The 21,682-nt window shown below is 38.1% G+C and overlaps 1 protein-coding gene across 8 annotated transcripts in view; it reads left to right on the forward strand.

Moving 5' to 3' along the window:
• The window catches only part of KIF12 (kinesin family member 12), a 521,732-nt gene that overhangs the window by 153,039 nt on the left and 347,011 nt on the right, over positions 1-21,682 (forward strand). The window lies entirely within an intron of this gene.

Raw genomic sequence — 21,682 nt, forward strand, 5'->3', positions numbered from 1 at the left:
ATACATATTTTTTCAACAACTAACTCTTAAGTTTCACTTTAGCTGCTTATAGCACTTTACTAACCTCAGCGACTACAGTCTCAAGATATAATATTGAAAACTGTTACCAAAAGTGAAAAACTGGTGAGTTTCATTTGTCTATCTTATGGCATGAAGGCTGAAAGCTGAAACAAATTATATTTTGAAAAAGTGTGAAATTGACTTGAATAGGGAAAAACAATGGGACCTCCATGAGATATGGCAAGAGAAGAAATGGAAACAAAAAGTTTAAAAGCTGTGTAAGGTACAATGCTTTTCTAACCATAACAGACACTTGATGGTCAAAGAAGAGTTTATCAACACAGATACCCCCAGATCCTGTTGACTGTATCAGAATAATGTTAAGTTTCATCTATGGTGTGTGTGGTAGCGATACTGCATTTGCAAAATGAAACTGTGCTGCATTTTTTGTTATTGGTGGTAAGCCCCTGAGTAATAAATCAAGCCCTGGACTAGCCTTTGCTGGAGAATTAGAAAATAGAATTTCATAGTATTAGCAAACTTGGGTCACCACAATCCCTTTATTGGTTTTCATGTCAGAGAAGTATATTTCAAAGATGAGGGGGCCCAGGACAGACCCCTGTAGGCTACTGCTAGTGATGTTTTTACCTGTTAGAACAAGTGCCCCTGACCTTAATGGTAGGGGTTCTGAATGACAGACAGTTACCTCTCTGGTGTACTAAGTATGGGCTAATGTTGGTTGGGAGAGTTTGTCAATAATCCAGCACAGGAAATAGAGTCAGAGGACTTGGCAAGGTCCAGGTAGGCAGCATGTGTTCTATGTCCCTGATCTCTTTGTAAATTATGAAAAATAAACACACTGTTGTTAATATATTTTCAGAAAGCAATTTGTATTTCCTGATCTCACCATGTGGCTGACTTAACTGGGATAGCATTTACTGCTTCATTACCTTTTCCATGGATTTAATAATGACAGGAGCCTTTCTTGCATCCAAAGCAATGGGTTGCTACCAGAGGTCTATTAGATATTTTAAAGGACAAGATGGGAGTTCTTGATTATTGTGCATACAACTTTTATGTTTTTTGAGCAGGCTCATTTTGTATGTAAGTGTACAGGCATAAACATTTGTTTAATGCAAATACATGGCAACAGGCAGTTGCCCATTAGATTTCTCTACAAGTTTCTGAGACTTTTAAAGCCCCAGAGTGTACTATGTACTATTAACTGGAAAAATATATCTCATTAGGACAGCCTGTACCTAGTAGTAATTCCAATGAGTCTGAGCCTATATTTGTAAGATAAAACAGTATTCAGTCCTTTTTTCAAATTCCCTGTTATTGAGCATCCAGCGGCATGGTGTGCTCCCCATCTCTCCCTCCCAACCCTACAATTGCAGTGGTTTCTTGTCCTGAGTCTGCAGTCACTGAGAACAAAACCACAGACTGGGTCATGTACAGCCTTGCGAAAGTAGCAAAAACCACAGGCTAAAGTTATAAAAACCCAGGTGACTCTCCATTCCAACCTTACAATTGCAGTGGTTTCTCGTCCCTAGTCTGCAGTCACTGGGAACAAAACCATAGACCCAGTCCTGCGCAGCCTTGAAAAAGAAAAAAAAACAGGCTAAAGTTATAAAAACCCAGATGACTTGCTCTTCTAAACCTACACTTGCAGTGGTTTCCTATCCTGAGACTGCAGTCCCTGGGAACAAAACCACAGATCGGGTCCTGTGCAGCCTTGTGAAAGAAGCAAAAAACGCAGGCTAAAGTTATAAAAACCCAGCTAACTCTCTCTCCCAATCCTACAATTGCAGTGGTTTCTTGTCCTGAGTCTGCAGTCACTGGGGACAAAACCACAGACTGCGTCCTGTGCAGCCTTGCGAAAGAAACAAAAAAACACAGGCTAAAGTTATAAAAACCCAGCTGACTCACCCTCCCAACCCTACAATTGCAGTGGTTTCTCGTCCTGTGTCTCCAGTCACTGGGATCAAAACCACAGACCGGGTCCTGCACAGCCTTGCAAAAGAAACATAACCACAGGCTAAAGTTATAAAAACCCAGCTGACTCACCCTCCCAACCCTACAATTGCAGTGGTTTCTCGTCCCGAGTCTGCAGTCACTGGGAACAAAACCACAGACTGGGTCCTGTGCAGCCTTGTGAAAGAAACAAAAAAACATAGGCTAAAGTTATAAAAACACAGCTGAGTACATGTAAACTGTTATTATCCTGCAATATATGTACACTGTAACAACCACATACTGGAGAGCACACCACCATGAATGCTTGCGTTCCTTAAATGACCCGTTCCATATAGTATTAGTATTTGCCCAATAGCCGTTAATTCTTTGTATGACAGTACTCCCATGACCTGCTTCCCTAATACCATAAAGAGATATAGGGCTTTCCACTTACTGTTCTCGCTCTTGCATGCTAACAGTACTGACATAAATTAATGCAGTTTAGCAGTAAAAAACAGCGAGAAATATAGCAACTTCTGCACTGTCTTGCAGAAACTGGGTTTTACAGGATTGCCTTAACAACCTCTTCCTCACCTCTCTAAGAGGTGGATGATTGTTTTATTGTTCTGCTTTAACAAAAGGAGCTGTATCTATAATTTCCCAACTTCCCCGATCCCTGTTCTCCTACCTATCCCCCCCCCACATCTGGAGCCAGGTTACTTAGGTGTCCTGCATGCACAGGCACCATTTTTAAATTCCCTGTTACTGAGCGTCAAGTGGAGTGGCGTGCTCTCCATGTAAATGCAATTTACCATCTTTTTAACTGTAACTAAACATAAGTTTAAATTTTTGGTCTGCTAATTACCTTTACTTGTCTGACATTGAACAAATGCTTAAAACATTTGTCTGTTACTTAACTTTACTCAATCTGACCTTGTTATCTAACTGATTGACCTGACAGTCATCCTTACATGTCTGATATCGTAGAGTACTCAGTTTATGTGCTGTTGTAATACTAGTAGTTCTAGCAGTTGTTTACCTCTAGTGCTGTCCTGTTTTACCTATGACTGTTCTATATATGTCTTTGTGATATCTTACATTGCCAAACATCTCAGTGGCACAATGAGAGATATTTTGATAATCACTGCTAATCTTCGCACAATATAGAAACTGTTAGACTTTCAGTGTAGCTGTTTGCAGAGTCACATACATGAAAACACTACTAAATTGTGCATATATAGTGTTATGCTGATTACTTTGTATCTATCTTGTGCTAGTGTAATGTACATTACCTTGTATCTATATTGTGCTTACTCTACCTCATTCACTCTAAGAACTTGCTGACCTCTCCTAAACTTTCATCCTCTTTTCTCACCAGTTCTCCCTCCCAACCCTATAATTGCAGTAGTTTCTCGTCCCGAGTCTGCAGTCACTGGGAACAAAACCAGAGGCTGGGTCCTGTGCAGCCTTGTGAAAGAAACAAAAAAAACACAGGCTAAAGTTTTAAAAACACAGCTGAGTACATGTAAACTGTTATTATCTTGCAATATATGTACACTGTAACAACCCCATACTGGAGAACACACCACAGGAGATGCTAGCATTCTGTAACCAGCCCATTCCATATAGTATTAGTGCTCTGTCCACTAGCCCTTAATTCTTTGTTAAATCTTTGTATGACAGTACTCCCATGACTTGCTTCCCTAATACTATAAAGAGATATAGGGCTTTCCAACTACTGTTCTCTATCTCGCATGCTAACAGTACCAACATATTAATGCAGTTTAGCAGTAAAAAGCAGTGAGAAATATAACAATTTCTGCACTGTCTAGTAGAAATGAGGTTTTATAGGGTTACCTTAACAACATCTTCCTCACCTGTCTAAGAGGTAGATGCTTGTTTTATTGTTCTGCTTTAACAAATGTGTGTGCACCAGATTCAACCTGCTACATTTGCCCTCACTCTGCTTGGACTCCCTCCGCTCCCCTACCCTACCCCCAATTCCCACACACTCCCACTATCTCTACATTTATAACCACAAGGCCACTCCCACAACAAATGTAGCCTATCATACCAAGCTTCACCCACTTATCTATTATCTATTTCCCCTCCCTATCACTAATTAATCCCCTGGATCTCATCTGCTAATCTCCTCTCTCTTCTACAGGATCTAAACCATCTCACATTACACACCACTTCACCTATAACTGCACCCTTTATATTATACCTTACCTCCATACTGCACTACTATAAGTATGCACACCATATCTGCACATCCATTACTTAGAATACTCCTTCCCTTCTCACTCTACCTTCTACTCCACCTTACCTGTCTTCCTGACTTCTCTTATTCCCTGCCCTTTCACATAACCTCTTCACACCTCAAAAAAGAACCAGTCTACTCTTCCTACATTTCTTCTTACCTCTACAGAACCAATGACTCTCTCCTCTTTCACAGAAAGGTCCTTGCCACCTCCAATATAGTCCCTATCTATCATAATCCCTACCCCGTTTGCTTTCCTCCTCTCAACTCCAGCTCAAGGGATTCTACAAAACTTCTATCCCACCTTCTTGAACTCATCTCTATCCTCCTTTCTGGAGACATACACACTAACCCTGGACCCCCTGCCAACCAGAAAATCTACCCGATTCCAACTCCTACACCCTCTCTCCACAAGTCTCTCTTCTTCACTACTATTAATGCCCAAAGCCTCTGTAACAAACTACCCAACTTCCAAAGTTGGCTCTACCATATCCACCCTAACATACTGTCAATTTTCAAAACAAAGCTCAAACCACATCTGAAAGACTCTGAATTCACCCCCCAACTATAGAATCATAAGAAATGACAGAACTCAAAAGAAAGGAGGTGGAGTAGCCCTACATTTTTCCTCCTCTCTAACAGTAACTCCTTATACCAACCATATACCACAATTTGTTACAGCCAAAATAACCCTAACCTTCCTAAAAATAAATAACCATAAAAACATAGTTATAGCTGCTCTGTATATTCCACCTAGAAATGACATCCCCATTCTCGAAAATATTCTCTCTTGGTTCTCATCTAATATAACTAAAGAAACAATTATCTTAGGAGACATTAACATTAACTGGACTTCTTTTCGCTCAACCACCACCTCCCAGAATATAAACCTATAACATTTCTCTCAATTAATTAACTCTCCTAATAAAGATAACTCTTCAGGCAATATTTTGGACTGGATATTAGTTTCCCATCTCAACAATATCTCTGATAGTGGCACCTTGCCCATTTCCCTTAGCGATCACCTTCCTGCCTTTGTACATCATTCACCTTCATCCCTGCACCTGCAACATAATTATATCTTAACCCGTAACTTCACAAACCTTAACTCTAAATCCTTCTCTGACTGCTTAAAACAAATGAACTGGAACCCACTGAAAACTCTTCCTCTTGACTTACTTTAATCCTTTATTCATTAACCTGCTTAACAGCTTTGCCCCTCCCGAACCAAAAGAGTGAAATCCAAAACTGCACCCTGGCTTTCCAAAGAAAAAAAACCCCACATGCATGCCTGTGATACATCATGGAAACTCTACCAAAAACACAAAATGTCCAACTCCCTTACTGAATATAAATAACTTCGTAATAGAGTTAAAAAACAAATTGCTTCCGACCACAAATCCTACTACTCTAAGCTTCAAAATAATCACAAATCCAATCCCAAGAAATTTTGGAGTAGTATCTCTGCCCTCCTCAGTCCCATTAGAAAAGACAGTCCCTGTCCTGACCCTAGCTCTCCAGATCATATCATATCCACCAAATTTAACTCCTTCTTCATAGACTCTATAGCCAAGCCCACTACATCCTTCCATCAGAACTCAGTAGATCCTTCCACTTCTCTCATCTACAACTCTTCTCTGCCATGAATGCTTCCCCCCACTCCCTTAAACCCATCCCTGTCAACACTATAAATATTTATTTATTTTATTTTATTTTACATTTGTTGACTGGGCTAGTCTAACTGGATATATGTCCATTTTCAGTAGAGGCCCGGGGAGATAAGCTCCATGACACACATGATAATAAAATTGCAAGACAATATAAAATAACTTCAGATGTGTATACAAGTACAAATTTGGATAATACAGAAATACAGAGAGGACAAAGTCAATACAGTATGAAATGCATTCAGTACAATGTAAAATTTAAAATACCAAGTAGGTACATTACTTAATGTAGAAAAAAAGGGAAGGTATACAGGCTAATTCCATATACAAGTACAGTACAATAAAAGTGACAGATGGATGTTCAGTAGTAGTAAAAAAATGAGTTTAGTAATAAATATATATATATATATATATATATATATTTTTTTTTATAAACAAATAAGTATTCAGAGGGATGGAAATAATGAAATACAGAGTGAGAAAGGTAAGGTATAGGATATGCTGACTGTATTTGGGTAGAGTAGAGAATTAGTCAGGTTTAGTACAGGGACATAACCAATGTGTTTTGAGGAAAAGTTTCAGTCTGTTTTTGAAGAGTGATATAGAGGAAAGTGAGGAAAGTTCGCCGGGTAGGAGATTCCAAAATTTTCCGACAGTATTGGAGAAGGGAGAATCCCCAGCCCTTTTGTTAGATTTAGATGTGTTAATTAGAAGTTTCTGAGATGAACGTAAGGACTTCAGATTATTATAGGGGTGATGATGGTGGATAGAGTAGGAGTATTGGAAGGTTGGTAAACAGTCTTATGGGCAATGATTAGTTGGTGGTATTTGAGCTGATTATGTAGTTCCAACCATTGAAGCTGCTTTAAATTAAGGCAATGGTGAGTTCTAAATGGGTTACCTGTAGCAAATCTGGCTATGTTATTGTATGAGATTTCCAGTTTATTGAGGTTATTCTTAGATAGATTACTGAAAATGTTTGTTGCATACAGGAGTGTAGAGATTAGATGAGTGTGTGCAATAGTAGTCCTAGCTGTAGGTGACAGGAAGGGTTTAATTCTGTAGAGAGAGCCAAGTTTTTTGTTGACAGATTTAATAGTGTTGTTGATATGTATGTCAAAGGTAAGGTAAAAAAAACTCCTCCAAAGTTAAAATCATGCTGTAATGCCCCCGACAACGTACCTTCTAACTTCCTTAAGTTAGCTGCTGATGGCATAGCTCTCCCCATCTGTATTCTGATAAATCACTCCATCCAAGAATCCTATGTACCCCTCATCTGGAAAAAAGCCTTTAGCATTCCTTTACACAAAGGAGGCAACAACACCGACATCTCCAATTTCTGCCCCATAGCCATTCTCTCCCATATCTCTAAAATTCTTAAAAAATGTATTCACCTTCAACTTTTACATTACCTTTTAGAAAACCACCTCGTAACCCTGACACAACATGGATTCAGACCAGGACACAGTACCACCACAGCCCTTCTATCCTTTCTTGATAACATTAACCATGCCCGTGATTCTGGCAGTATTGTATCTACCCTTCTCTTAGACCTACCTAAGGCCTTTGATACAATTTCCCATAGCCTACTTTTGCCCAAGCTCTCTCAACTTAATCTTTTTTCCTCTTCTTTAAATTGGTTTTCCAGTTACCTTTCTAATAGACAACAGGCCATCAAGTGGAATAATTGTACCTCCTCCTACCTTGATACTCTGACAGGCATTCCCCAAGGTTCTGTCCTGGGCCCTCTACTATTTAACATCTTCATTAGTGACTTCCATCATTGTATCCCAAATGCTAAACTTGTCCAATATGCAGATGACTCTACCATTATCTGCTCTGCTGAATCCTTCCCCAGACTCATGAAAATAACCCAGGCTACCTTCAACAGCACAGAGACATGGATGCTAAACAATCACTAAGCTCTCAATGCATTCAAAACCAAAATCATGATCTTTATCCCATCTAAAAACACCAAAATAGACAAGAACTTCTCCATAGTAAACCAAAACAAGACTCCCATTGAAATAGTCTCCCATGCTAAGCTTCTAGGCAACTAACATCAAGAAAACTCACCTGAAACTCAGAATGCTTTATCTGCACAATCGCTACCTTACCTCTTCAACTAAGCTGACCCTATCTACCACCTACCTCCTTCCCTCTCTCATGTATGGAGCACCTTTCCTTACCAATTTTCATGCCATCCTTAAAGCTAAATTGCCATCCTGTTACAATAAAATCTCCAAGTTTGTCACCAGTTCAAAATCTTCCTTCCACCACCGAGATTCCTTACATTCATTGAAATGGCTGTTGCTCCACAACTATCTCTTTTATATTCAACTCTCTACTGCTGACAAACTCATTTTCATCCCATCTCAATGTCCCTCCCTCTCCTCCATCCTTACTATGCATCTTCCAGATCGAATTATCAGGTCTAACAATCAAAATCTTCTTGAAGTGCACAAACTGCCTTGTACTCCTAGGTAACTCCTTTTGTCTTTTTTCCTCGCACGAAAATGGAACTCACTTCCTCCTCATATCCAAACTACCCAGAACCTCTCCACTTTTAAGACTTTCCTCCATTCATATCTCTGTTCTACATGGGATTGCTCCTGCTTTCACTCCTCCTAACTTTCACCCTACTACTTCCACTTCCTTCAACCTTTCTCTCTCAAATTTCTATCTTACTTTTGCCATGCTTTTCTCCTCCTTCATCTTTCTTTTACTATTTCTTACTCCATTTAATACCTAGATTATGTAGGCATCTGCCCGCTACATAAAACAAAATGCTGATCACCTCATTATAGTCCTGAAACTACTATTATGGCATACCACAATAATCTTATTGCTACTTCTATAACTATATCAATATGTTTCTATTAATTTGTGTAAAATTTTGTATTAATGTCTGCTGATTTTGTTTTTGGAATATCCTGTATTAATTTTCTGCATTACTTCTTGTTGATTTTTGTTTTGTATATATGTACTTTGGAGCTTTTCTCCCCGGGCCTCCATTGAAAAAGGGCTCACCTCAGCCCAATGGACTTTCCCGGTTAACAAACTACAAAGAAATAAAAGAAATAAATAAATACTCATGCCTCAAAAATAAATAAGTAAAGGGCTAAAAGATTAGACTTCATATCATTTAGGAGTTGAAGGGCCACTATGCAGAAATGGGAAAGAAATGTGAAATTGTAATCTCTATAGTACTGGTGCCTCTGTTTTACCTTTGTTATCATTATTTCATAGTTTATTCTATCATAGAATAGCATGCTAAGGCTGCCATGCTGATACAAGTGTATTGGAGAAAAGGCTTCTGCTTACTTAAGTGTTGCCTCTTTCCCCACAATATGGCACTGTACTGTCTTTCCTTTAACTACAGACCCATTTTCAATGGACCTAAAGTAGGGTATTCTGAAAAAGCAGGCTTTTAAGAATTCCCTGAGAGTATTAGCACTAGTTATTATTTATTTATTTATTTTTTGCAACCAACTTAATACTTTTCATGGACATATTCATGTTAAACTACATACTATAGCTAAATTAGTTACATTTTAAAACTGGAAAGAATGTTTTCGCTTAAAACATTCTTATCAAGAGCTTTCACACTTCCTAAAATTCATGGCTGAGTGGCCCACTCAGTTATGACTAATGACTCTTCTGATGTTTGATCCACCAAGATCTGAGTTAGCCTGAATTTCTAGATACTATCACTAGCTTCTCACCCTTAGTGGCACAAAATAAAGGTAAGACTGTGGGCTTTTTTCTGGACCAGAAGACTGAACCATAATGGCCAGTATGACTTGGGGACAGTGACACAAATTTTTCAAGATGCTAATGTGAAATTCCTTTCACTTCTATAACATGGTGTGCATTGGTATGGATGAGTTACAGAAATGTTACACAAACTGAGAAGAAGCTAAGACATGCTTTGTTTATATGTGACAATGCACAGATAATTTTATAGGGAGGGAAGGAGGGGAAATGTAGTGACATGAAAAGAATAATGCTTATCATGTAGTTATCCTTTAAAAGTGTGGATGTTTGTCCTCCTTTAATGACAGTGATTAATGGTGTTAACCAAATATGGTGATAAATTATCAAGGGCCATCTGCAAGGTTGATAATTGTGGATGTCTAAAGGGTTACTGGTATATGATGCATTTTCCAAGGAAAAGGGCAGTAGTGCTCCTTCCTGTTCCCCAATCTCCCTTCAGTATGGTGGAACCTTAACCACATCTGCTCATTTCCACTGTATAAACTTTCCTAATCCCTTCAGTATGGTGGAAACCTAATCACATCTTCTCTTTTCCACTGTGTAAACTTTGTAAAAATAAGTATTTGGTTATTTGGTAACACCACAAGGGAAATGGCCCAAAGGACACTTCCATTCACAGCCCAGCACAAGTCTTACATGATATAGTGTTGCATATTGCAAACATAATAAATAAGAGAGACTAACTTGACAGCTATAATTCTTCAGAAGAGAGTTAAATCTATATTAGTAAAGAATCCTCTATGCCCAGCACATTGTAAAAAAGTGATAGCACAGAAATTAGCATTGCATTTCTAGTTAGCTTCATCCTGTAGTCCTGAGTTTGACTCCATCACTGTCCACTTGCAAACTGTGTGATTATGAGCAAGTCACTTAACTAGATAGTGCATATCAGTCTCCACTGAAACTAAGCTCTTGTGCCTAATGGAATTACATGGTTCACATCTTTATTGATTATTGCCCACAACTTCTCTTGTTGATATAAATATGCCTGACCTTTATATAAAATTAAAGGGACCAAAAAGATTTTCACTACTTGTATCTTCCTAGCTTGCTATCGGTGTAACCAAAATGAACAAACACCAAACTTCATGATTAAAAATTATTTTTAATCTTCCTATTGATATCCATAAACAAAAGCTTTCAGTTTCTCAATTATTGTGTTATCTTTTGTTTAGTCTCTTCCCACACATCTGGAACTGGTACAACAGAATTCTTTTTTAAGCTATACTCCTAAATACTTTTGATTATTTTCCCAATAAATAAGGGTATTGCTGAATCAATTTATGTGTCATAATTTTTAATTATAGCCTTTGTTTTATCTTCATTAATCTTATATCCCCAAAAGACTTGAAACTGTCTCAAAATGTTCGACAACACTGACATGTCCTTTACTGTTTTTATCAGGTACAGAATAATATCTGCAAATAAAGCCAACTTTTCTTGATTACCATACCAATTATATCTTCAAATTTTTGAGTCCCTTATTTTCTTTGTTAATGACTCTAAATATAAAGCAAATAACAAAGGAGAAAGAGGACACCCCTGCCTGGTTCCTCTTTTCAGAATCAACTTGTCAGACAGGAACCCTCCCACGTTAATTTTTGCCTCCAATCCGTTATATATCCTCCTAATTAACCTTGCTATTGTATCAGGGAATGCAAATGTTTCTATTGCCCTACTCAAAAAAATCCAGGCCTACTCTGTCAAATGCTTTCTCTGCATCAAGACCCAACAATAGCATCAGTATTTTCTTGCATTCTGCTTTCCCCTGGATCATCATTATTCTGTTAATGTTGTCAAATATATTTGCCCCTCCACATAACCACATTCATCAATATCTGTTAACTGTGGTAAGCCATTTGCCCTTTTTTTAGCTATTCTAGACATAAACATGTTATAATCATGATTTAAAATTGAAGTGGGCCTATATGAAGCTGAATCTAATGAGTCTTTGCCGTCTTTAGGTTTTACAGCCACCATAGCTTTCTTCCAAGATGTTGGTACTTCCTCTCCTTTTAAAATACAATTAAATACAACCTTCCAGATCTTTATCACTTTCTTCCCTCCTAGCTTCCAAACTTCCACAGGAATGCTATCTATTTCTGGATACTTTCCTGTAGATTGATTATATGTCACCATTTTTATTTCATCTCCTCCTATCTTAACTGTTAATTGTTGAACTTCATTTACCTCTAACCTTGGCATAAGTCTTCCATAAATATTTTCACTTGTGCTCTTTCTTGATTTCCACATATCTTTGTTTTATAGAACTTTTCATAAAACTTCCATAATATTTCCAATACCTGCAGAGGATCTCTGGTTATTTTTATTGTTATAGGCTCCCTAAGTATGGCAACAACTCTTTTTATTTTTCTTGTTATAGGCTCCCTAAGTATGGCAACAACTCTTTCTACTTTTTGTTGCCTAAATCATTATGCTGAAAGTCTTTCTGCTCTGGAGTTATTATCAAGAAACAGGTTCTTAATAACAATCTGTCTAAACTCATGCATATTATCCAGACACACTCTTATTTTCTCTTTAGCACTGTCCAGTTACATCTCTTCTTGTTCTGTGAAATTCCCCTTATTATGCAATACTGTAACCTTTGTCAGCCCCTCTAAATAATTCCTGTCACTTCTTAACAATATCTCTTTTTCTTTTATTTCTACCCTATTTTAAATTCCACTTTCATTTTATCCCACTTACTAGCTATAAGTTCTGAGGAAATTTCTATCTTTATAACTCTTGAATATTTTCCACTATCCATTCCTTAAATTTCTCTTTTTTAACAGGTAGGTGGGGAAGTACCAGTGTCTCATTTTGATTTCATTACTCTGCTTTTGTATCTTAGTTTTTATTGGAGCATAATTTGAATTAGTTATTTGATGTGTGTCAAAGCTTTGAATTAAATGCATGTGTTCCTGTAAAATATAATCTGCCCAGTTTTGCCCAGTTATTGTACCATGTGGAATAATACATAAGTTCTCTCCAAGTTCCTAAGTATTGAATTCATATCTTCCAACCCAAATATTTTCTTCAGAAATCTGCCCTCTTTTGTTATATTTCCTTTCTAGGTCCCGAGATATACCTTCACTGTTGCAAATCAAGTTCCACCCCCAAACAATAAGTAATATTGCCTGCTGAAACCTGATTATTTCTTCCAAAATTTTCTTAATCTCCATAACAGTAGTTTTAGGTGGACTATAAATACATGCCAGCGTAATTCTCCTCCCTTGCCAATAACCCTTACTACCACATAACTAAAAATGATATTTTCTTCCTCTTCTGTTACTGTTACTAGCAATTAGTATAAGTACACCCGATTTCCTTTCTCCCTGATATTCTTCTGAATATGCATTCTGAAATCCTTTTATCAAATTCACATGTTCATGCCTTTCCAAATGTGTCTCCTGTAGCATTGCTATTTGCACTTCTCTGAATTTCTTAATATAATTCAGCACTCTTACATTTTTGTCTATACCTGTGAGTCCATTCACATTCCAAAATAATATGGATTGTGTTGCCATTATGATAAGAAGTTATTATTCCCAACTATTTTATGTGACAGCTTTTTAAATGTCTATTTCCAGCTTTTGTTTTACATACAGTCACTAATTTTTGTCAGGTTGGTTTTTTATATAGTTGTTACTTTCATCTTCATTTGAACCCATGTTACATTTTATAAGACTTTTTATTTTACTGAAATCCCTAAAAAATGTCCTGCCAGAACACTCTCATAACCTTTACATTTAATACAAACACAGAAAACTATGTACATCTTCAAATAAAGAAGTTTGCTCCACATCAACAGATGCACCCACAGGCATTACCTAACCTAAAATTAAGGTTATCCACGCTAAGAAGCATGTTACAGACTGGGCTCCTACTTACACTAATTGCTGTCTGTTCTTGGCTTATCTGTATCCCCCTCCTAGATGTGAAAACCAGCTTTTATGCTTTCATACAACATTAACCTTTAGCCTTAAGAAAAAGTGCACTGGCTATCTTTAAATAAAACTAAATTATACACTCTTCTACTAAATGCATTGAGGTATTTAGGTAACTGGAAAGCTGCTATCCCTTATTCATTTCCAATAATTTAAAATTTTATTTTTTTACTAAGATGCTTGCCCTTGTACTCTTTAATTTTATGATTCCCTCAGCAATCAATGCACAGAACTTGTGATTTATTGCCTACACCTGTAGTCAGCTTATCTCCACGGAAATATAAAAACAGAATGTACAGCTGCTCTCAACTCACATAGAACATGTATTTGCTAAAGAAAAATACTTTCCATTACATTCAGAGTGTTCTTAAAACTAAAAAAGTACTTGTTAACTTTAGTATCTTTATCACATACAGCAATCACTGAAATGCTTTACTAGATAACATGCAATTTATATCATGAAATGTTTTATATAAACATTAAGAATAAAAATCATTTAACTTACAGTTACGTTTTCCTTTTGTTTCCATTTTACTGTCCTTCCAGATATAAATGACAAGAAGTAAAGTATATGCATTTTAGTCTCCCCATAAGTTTGACAAAGTCAACAAAAGCCCAGTATTTCTCAGCCACTATTTCTTATAAACCCATATTTCACAAATATGACTGATGCTGTATAATCTCAGATTTATTCCCTAATTTCTGTATTGCTGGTCTTCTTCCTTTTCCTCTCCATCCCCAAATCACAGACTCCAGTTCAAGTCCAAGGTACTCCTGATTGTTCTAGTAAACTGTTTTGCTTTTTTCTGTCTCTCAATCATTTTCCTTTGGAACACTGGAAAAGGTTTCACTGCTGAACTCTCTCTCTCTCTCTATGAATTCATTATTAGAAGAATGAGAAGCAGCCCCCTTCTGTCTGTTGGCTCACTTTTTGTTGGACAAATTTTTGTCTTTCCTCCTTAGTCTGTTCTGATCAAAATGACTTTTGTCCTCCAGAAAAAAAAATTCTGAAGACAGCTGGATACAGCAGCATGCATCTCACACCTGCCTCTTGACATTCCCTGATTGCTGGAATAAATGTGCTTTTCTTCTGCCTGTTATACAGTGAATAATTATTTCCACAAATACTCTACTCTCTCCAAGTTTTAATATTTTGCCCTTCTGCCACAGTTTTGTCAAGATTAACTCTTTCTGCTGGTATGATTGCATCTTTACTAGTACAGGTCTTGGTTGCATTCTCATTGCCAGGTTTGGTGTATATACACAATGTGCCCTTTCAATTAACAAATCCTGATGTGGAATAACAGTCCAGTTGCTTATTTGTGGTTTCATAAAATTAATAGTCTGTTCCTTACAGTTTCTCTGGTACAGTAGAAAATCTCAGGTTTTCTCTATGTGCTCTGTCCTCTAATTCTACCATTTTTTTGAAACAGCTCTTCTTGAGCATTCCCAAACTCAGCCAGCCTTTTCTTCATTTTGACCTCTGATTTTTACAGTTTTATCAGTTCATCTAAATGACTGTTGAAAGCTTCTTCCATTTCCAACCTTTTGTTATTTGAGTTGATAATGCCTTCAATGTTTTCATTTATTTTAATAAGCTCTGAGCACTTTTGATTTTTGAATTATTGGAAGCCATATCTTGTATCAAAGGTGGAGCTTGGACTGCTTTTTTGTTGAACAACTGCAAGATTCTTCCCAGTCAGTATTTTCTCTTCAACTTTTCTAGTTGATTTACTTTCAGGCTCTCTAAGTTTCTTTTTTGCTGGCACTCTGGCAGTGTATTTAGTAGCCAGTAACTGAATTCTACTAAAACTGGCAGAATTGCTAGCCCTTATCTGTCCATTTCTTCTTTCACAGATAGCCGAAGTCAAGTTGTTGATCTGTGTGCAGTCATCTTGGAAGTCATCCAGTGTAGGATCATTATAGCAAGACCATAGTAAATGAACAATTTACATGAAAGAGACACCTTTTGGTTATATTTCCCTCCTTTATGTGTCTATTCAGCAATAGTATAACTAGGGTATGTAGATAGTTACAACTGTTTGGGGAGCAAAGTGTTAGGGGGTGCTACCAGGTGGCCAGCCATCATCCTGATCACCCTGTAGCAATATCAGCTTTGAAAATCTGGTATAGCATTTGCTGTCAAATATAAGCTCTGTAGCACTCTGTGCGTGGTCCAAACTGTAGCAACCGCTTTCTCCATTTTATAAAGGAAAATCTTTTTTTTTTTTAACTAAAAACCTGAGAGCCATAGCACTTTCAGAAAGCAGGGTATAAACTGTAGCAACTGTTTGCTACATTTGTAGCAAGCAGTTTGCTACAGGTTAAAAGAACAAGAACAGCTAAATCCTGAATGCTGTTGCGCTCTGTGCAGGCAGGGTATAAACTGTAACAACTGCTTGCTACATTTGTAGCAAGCCTGTTTGCTACAGTTTAAGAGAAAAAATGATTTTTTACTGAACTATGAAGAAAGAGGACAAAGGACAGAGCACAGAAACAGGACCTGAATGGCTGGGGCAGGAGGAGGGGACGTGTCATGCATTTGGCCATCTGGTTGATCTTCTGGTAGAAGGAATGGACAATGGGCATTTCTTTTTTTTTTTTTTTTTGCTCATAACCTCATGAAGAGTTGAGGTAGCTGGGGGGGGGGGTGGATTAGGTACTAATGCCCTCCTGTCTGAAGCATTGTACAAGTTTTAAAGAAACTTTTTTTTTTTTTTTTGCTTGGGGTGGGGTACTAGCTCATGGGAGCAACACAGGGCACTGATGGATGACACTTTTCCTTTACAGGATTTAAAAACATAGATTATGAAAGAGTTTTTGACCAAACCAGATTGTTACATGCTTGAGAAATAGACACCAAGAAATTCTGTCAGACAGCAAAGCTTGAAAGTTCATTTTTTGACATATATATTGAGAACATATAATGATTGTTTGTGATTGGATTAAACCATAGTATTTTAAAAAATAAATGGATTTAAATGCAATGCCATATTGGAGAACAGTATCAAGTCCACAGCTTCACAGCAGCAAATTACACCACTATGAAGCAAGACCTGGCTCTCTACCTATAGCTTCTGGGCTGACTGCACCCTTGGTCAGTTTATTTCCCAGATAATGCCCACCCTATCAGGTAATATTACTTGCGTAATACATGAGAGTTTTAACTGATAATTTTTTGGTAGCATGAGGTGTCTTAAAACTTTAAAAGAGTGTGTAGAATTCTACAGTGATGTCAGAATGTTGGACATATCTATTTCATTATGTGTGCGGTGGTGCAGCAGTTAGCATTGTCGCCACACAGCAAGAGGTTCTTCGGTTCGATTCTCGGTTGGAGCGCTTTCTATGTGGAGTCTGCATGTCCTCCCCATGGTAGAGTGACTTTTAAGAATATGCAGGTAGGTGTGTGCATGAATGGGTGTGCCTTCTTTGAAGGTTGGGCATCGGGCTGGCACCTTGGCACCATAAAAATACACTGCCAATCATTAGCGGACCGGAGTTCCACTGTGGCGACCCCTAACCGGGAAAAGCCGAAAGACAATAGTTTTTATTTTATTAAAAAATACAAATGTGATCCTTCCCATTTAAAGAAATGTAAGAAGAATATGTGATAATACAGGGTGTATAACAGCTTTTAAAGATTTTAGATGCAACATAAATCACTTAGTGTAATAATTCTAGAAAAAGCCAAAAATAATGGGGAAGGGGTGGGTAATGGCCCAAAATCAAGGACAGATGTTAAATATTATTTTTACAAAGTTGCTAGAAAACAGGTTTTGCATTAGTTCATAGGTTCATAGTTAGTACTAGGTTATTGGCCCTAGGGCATAATTAAGCCTAGCCAAAGTGTTTCAGCTTGTGCCTCCCACGTGATTTAGTTACCTGCGCCTCTGTCGAGCAGGGCCAGAGAAGTGATTCCCGGGGTGAATTTCCTGTTCCCCATCCACTCATCAAGATTCCTCTTGAAGAGCGCTAATGAGGACCTCTGCCTCACATATATGGGGACCTTATTCCAGAGTAAGGGGAGTCTCTGGAACATGAATCTGTCCCTCCAACAAGTCCTGTTTATTGTTGAGGTCAGGTTAAGGTCCCTAGAGTGTGTAGCTCGAGTAGATTGGGTTTTCCTTAGGTGGAGCATTTCCAGCAATTCGGGGTTTGACACAGCCTTGTATGTCAGGCAGAGATCACCTCTGAGTAGCCAGTATGCAACCGAGTACAGTTGAAGTTTTTTTAGCCTGTTGGCAGAGGGCATCTGTTTTAAGCCCGTTATCCTCTTGGTGAGGTATTTTTGAGGCCTCTCCAGTTGTTGCAGGTGTCTAGTAAGGTACATCCTGAATGGGGCATTGTACTCAATAATGGGTCTAATGGGTGATGAGTAGAGGGGGACAATAACTTCCTTTTTTCTAGATGCAACCCCCTTTGTGATAAGGTGGGCCATGTAAAAGGATTTTCTAACCACTTTAGCGATGTAGTTATTGAAGGAGAGGTTACTATCCATCTGGGTTTCTAGGTCTCTTATCACACTCTCTGTGTTAAGTGAGCTGCCACCTATGTGGTAATTCGTAGGTACTTGCTTTTTCCCGAAGGGGATGACAATGCACTTTTTGGCATTTAGCTTGAGGCCATGATTTTGGCACCATGTATCTGTTTCAGTGAGACCCTTTTGAAGGATAAATATGTAAGTAGGAGTCTCAATTATGGCACCCAGTTTGCAGTCATCTGTGAACTTTGTTAGCCATAGTCCCTCTATTTGCTTGTACCTCGGAGAAGTAAATACCGAACAGGAGAGGTCCCAAGACTGAGCCCTGGGGTACTCCACTTGTCACAGGTTTGGAATCAGACCTAGCTTTTCCTATTTTCACTGTATGGGTTCTGTCCGTGTGCCAGTTAGCAACCCATCTTGTAATGTAGGGGTTTATATTTAGGTTAGTGAGTTTGTCTATAATTCCCGAGTGGGGAATGATATCAAAGGCTTTTGCAAGGTCAAGGTATGCCGTGTGGACCCCCTTTCCCCTCATCGATTGCTTTGGTGACCGTCTCGAAAAAGTCAACCAGGTTTAGAAGACATGACCTGCCCTTTACGAAACCAGACTGGGTAGGGTCTAGGGTTTGTAGGTTCCCAATGTTGTTGTTTATTTGTGCCATGATGATGTGCTCCATGGCCTTGCAGACGAGGCTCATCAGGCTGATGGGGCGATAGTTCTCAGGGTCGGTGGTGGCTCCCCCCTTGTGAAGCGGGACAACCGTTGCCATGTGCCACTCAGTGGGCACATAGCCTGAGGTGAAGCTATGGTTGAACATGGTATTTAGGTGAGGGATTAGTTCATTTTGGAGTTCATGTAACACGCAGCCTAGGATGCTGTCTGGTCCCATGGATGCTGTGTTTTTTGCTTTAGAAAGTGCCGTTTTCACCTGGGTGTCTGTGATTATGGGGGCAGCGCAATCTTTTGGTAAAGATATGGGCCCTTTAGGGGGTGAGGGTGGGGTAAAATTTGCACTGAACCTATCTGCCAGTATATTGGCGATATCAGTTGGTTCTGTGAATTTTGAACCATTATGCTGCAGCTCAGAGCAGATCTGAGTGTTGCAGTTTAGGTCCTTGACATAGCTAAAAAATGCCTTGTGGTTGTCTTTGGTGTCCGTTGCGATTTTTCTTTCAAAGCTCACCTTTGAGGTTTTTATAAGGGATCTTAGCTTTTTGCTAAGGTTGGTCAGGGAGCTCCTCCATTCCTGGGTTTTTACTCTTTTTTGTAATAATTTCTTCCTTCTATTATAGAGCTTGTTTATGGCTGGGGTCCACCAGACTGGTTTCCTTTTTTTGGAGGAATGGGTCTTGGTTTTGTTCAGGATAGCACGGTCTATGCACTCATGTAAGTGCTTGTAGAGCGCTTTTGTGTAGGCTACAGCAGATGCAACGATATTGTCATTCTGCATGGGAGTAACGAAGTTTGCCACTTCCGTCTTAAGTAGCATAAAGTTTGTTTTGGAGAAGTTTTTCACTGTGGTTTCCTTGGGGGAGGAGCAGGTGGTATGTGGATATTGAGGGTGATGAGTTTATGGTCTGATCTAACTAACGAGAAATTTACCTCGGGTATGGAGCACTTCTCCCTCATGTTGGTGATGACCATGTCCAGTATTGTTGCCCCTTGTGGGGGTGTTGATAAGCTGGTCTAGTGTGTATTTTCTGGGGGATATGAAATCTAAAACTTTACTTTCTGTCATTATTTAGTGATTTTAAACCTAAATAATTTGCTAGGACCCCTCATTCACAAATTTTATGAGGAACAGACTAAAAATACGAGAGACAAATCTGGACGTTTTGCAAAATTCTGGGCAGCTGAGAGGTAAGATGTACTTGCTTTTGACTGCTGTCTGTGAGACACTGTAAGGTTTACTTAATATTTTAACAGCAAGGTTGATTTATTTATTTATATTTGTTTACCGGGGTAGTCCACTGGTCAGTACTGACCAGTTTCAGTCTCAACCTGGTGAAAGGTGCAATACAAAACATTTCACAAACAAAAAGGTAGAAATGTAAACAATAACAGATTGATTCAGGCTAGTTACATATAAAATGCTATATATCAACATTCTAGTGAATAAGCACAGTGCAATGTACAATTGAGCAGAATTTAATGTACAATATGTACATTAGTTTCTACAGTGGGTCAATCTTCAGTAAATATTGAGAGAGGAGAGGAGAAGAGACTTGGAAAGGGGATAGTTTATTTATAAGAGCATAACAAAACCACAACACCCAAATGAAAATTGCAGACTACAGCCACAGACGAAATGTTTATACACTCAGATTTTATTCACTCTAGCACCTTGGCCAGAAAGCCTTTAAGGCTATTCATAAGAACATACGTGTAACACAGAGGATTAGGATTGGTTCTGCAACTGCAGCCAGTTTATGTGCTCAGGACATGGATATCAAGAAATTCACCTTGAGAGTGGAATAAAGCAAAGCTTAAGAGGTGAATCTTGATATCCATGTAAAGAACATATAACATGATTTGAAAGACAAAAATCATAATTCTCTGTTGTAGATGAAGCTCTTATGTATTATAGTTACAGAAAATTTATAGGAGTAGAAAGTATTTTACAGCTTTGAAAGCCATAAAACACAGACATTGGCCAGAAGCTAAGTGTACTTCCGATGAACAAATGGATTTAAAAACTGTTAGGCACTACACTCTGCCACACTTGTTTACTTGACAACATGAAGTGTTTAACAACGTCTAAAACTGTAAAAATTCTTTAGACACTGTTTTGTGCTTGCCGCTGCTAATGTTCTACTGAGAGAAATTCTGAAAGGTGGCTAACACAATATTCTCAGACACACTTCTTATATCAGAAAGGTGCTCAACAATGTTGCTGTTTTCCTGAATTTGTAGTGTAATCACAGAGCTCCTTGTACTACAAAGCTGTTACAGTGACATTCTTAAATACAAACCCTCCTATTATAAGCTTTTTTTCTTGTTTTCAGAGCATACTCGGAATGTTTCATATATTGCAAGTTATTTGCTAGTATTTTAAAGCACACACATAACAACTTTATAACAAGGTTGTATATTAGTTTTCCTTACATATGAATCTTGCCATTCTAAGGTTATTTTATTCTTGTTTTCAGAGTTTAATCAAAGTGGTCCATATATCACAAATTATTTCCCTTCAAATCTGGCATCCACTTTGCAGAGCTGGAACACTTTTATGGCCAGTATCACTTATATATATATATATATATATATATATATATATATATATATATATATATATATGTTTATTTCAAGTACTCCACAGGTGTGTCTTTTTAGAATTTCCTTTGTGTACCATAGGATGTCTGGTCATTAATGAGTTAGGAATACAGTCTGGATTTTAGGATTCAAGAGTCAGACTCCACAGTGTCTAGTCCAGAGGTACTAATGTCCCAGGGCTATTGCCTTAATGATGATGATGATAGTGACTTCAGCATAAATGACAATGTTAGTGCTGCAGTTAACGTACATGATATGCTAATGGTAAGTCAGTCAGATTTCGCATTCATCAAAAAAGGTAGGACTATTTCTGTG

Source organism: Protopterus annectens, chromosome 13.part0 (assembly GCF_019279795.1).
Source record: "Protopterus annectens isolate FY-2018-M chromosome 13.part0, PAN1.0, whole genome shotgun sequence".
NCBI classification, from domain to species: domain Eukaryota; kingdom Metazoa; phylum Chordata; order Ceratodontiformes; family Protopteridae; genus Protopterus; species Protopterus annectens.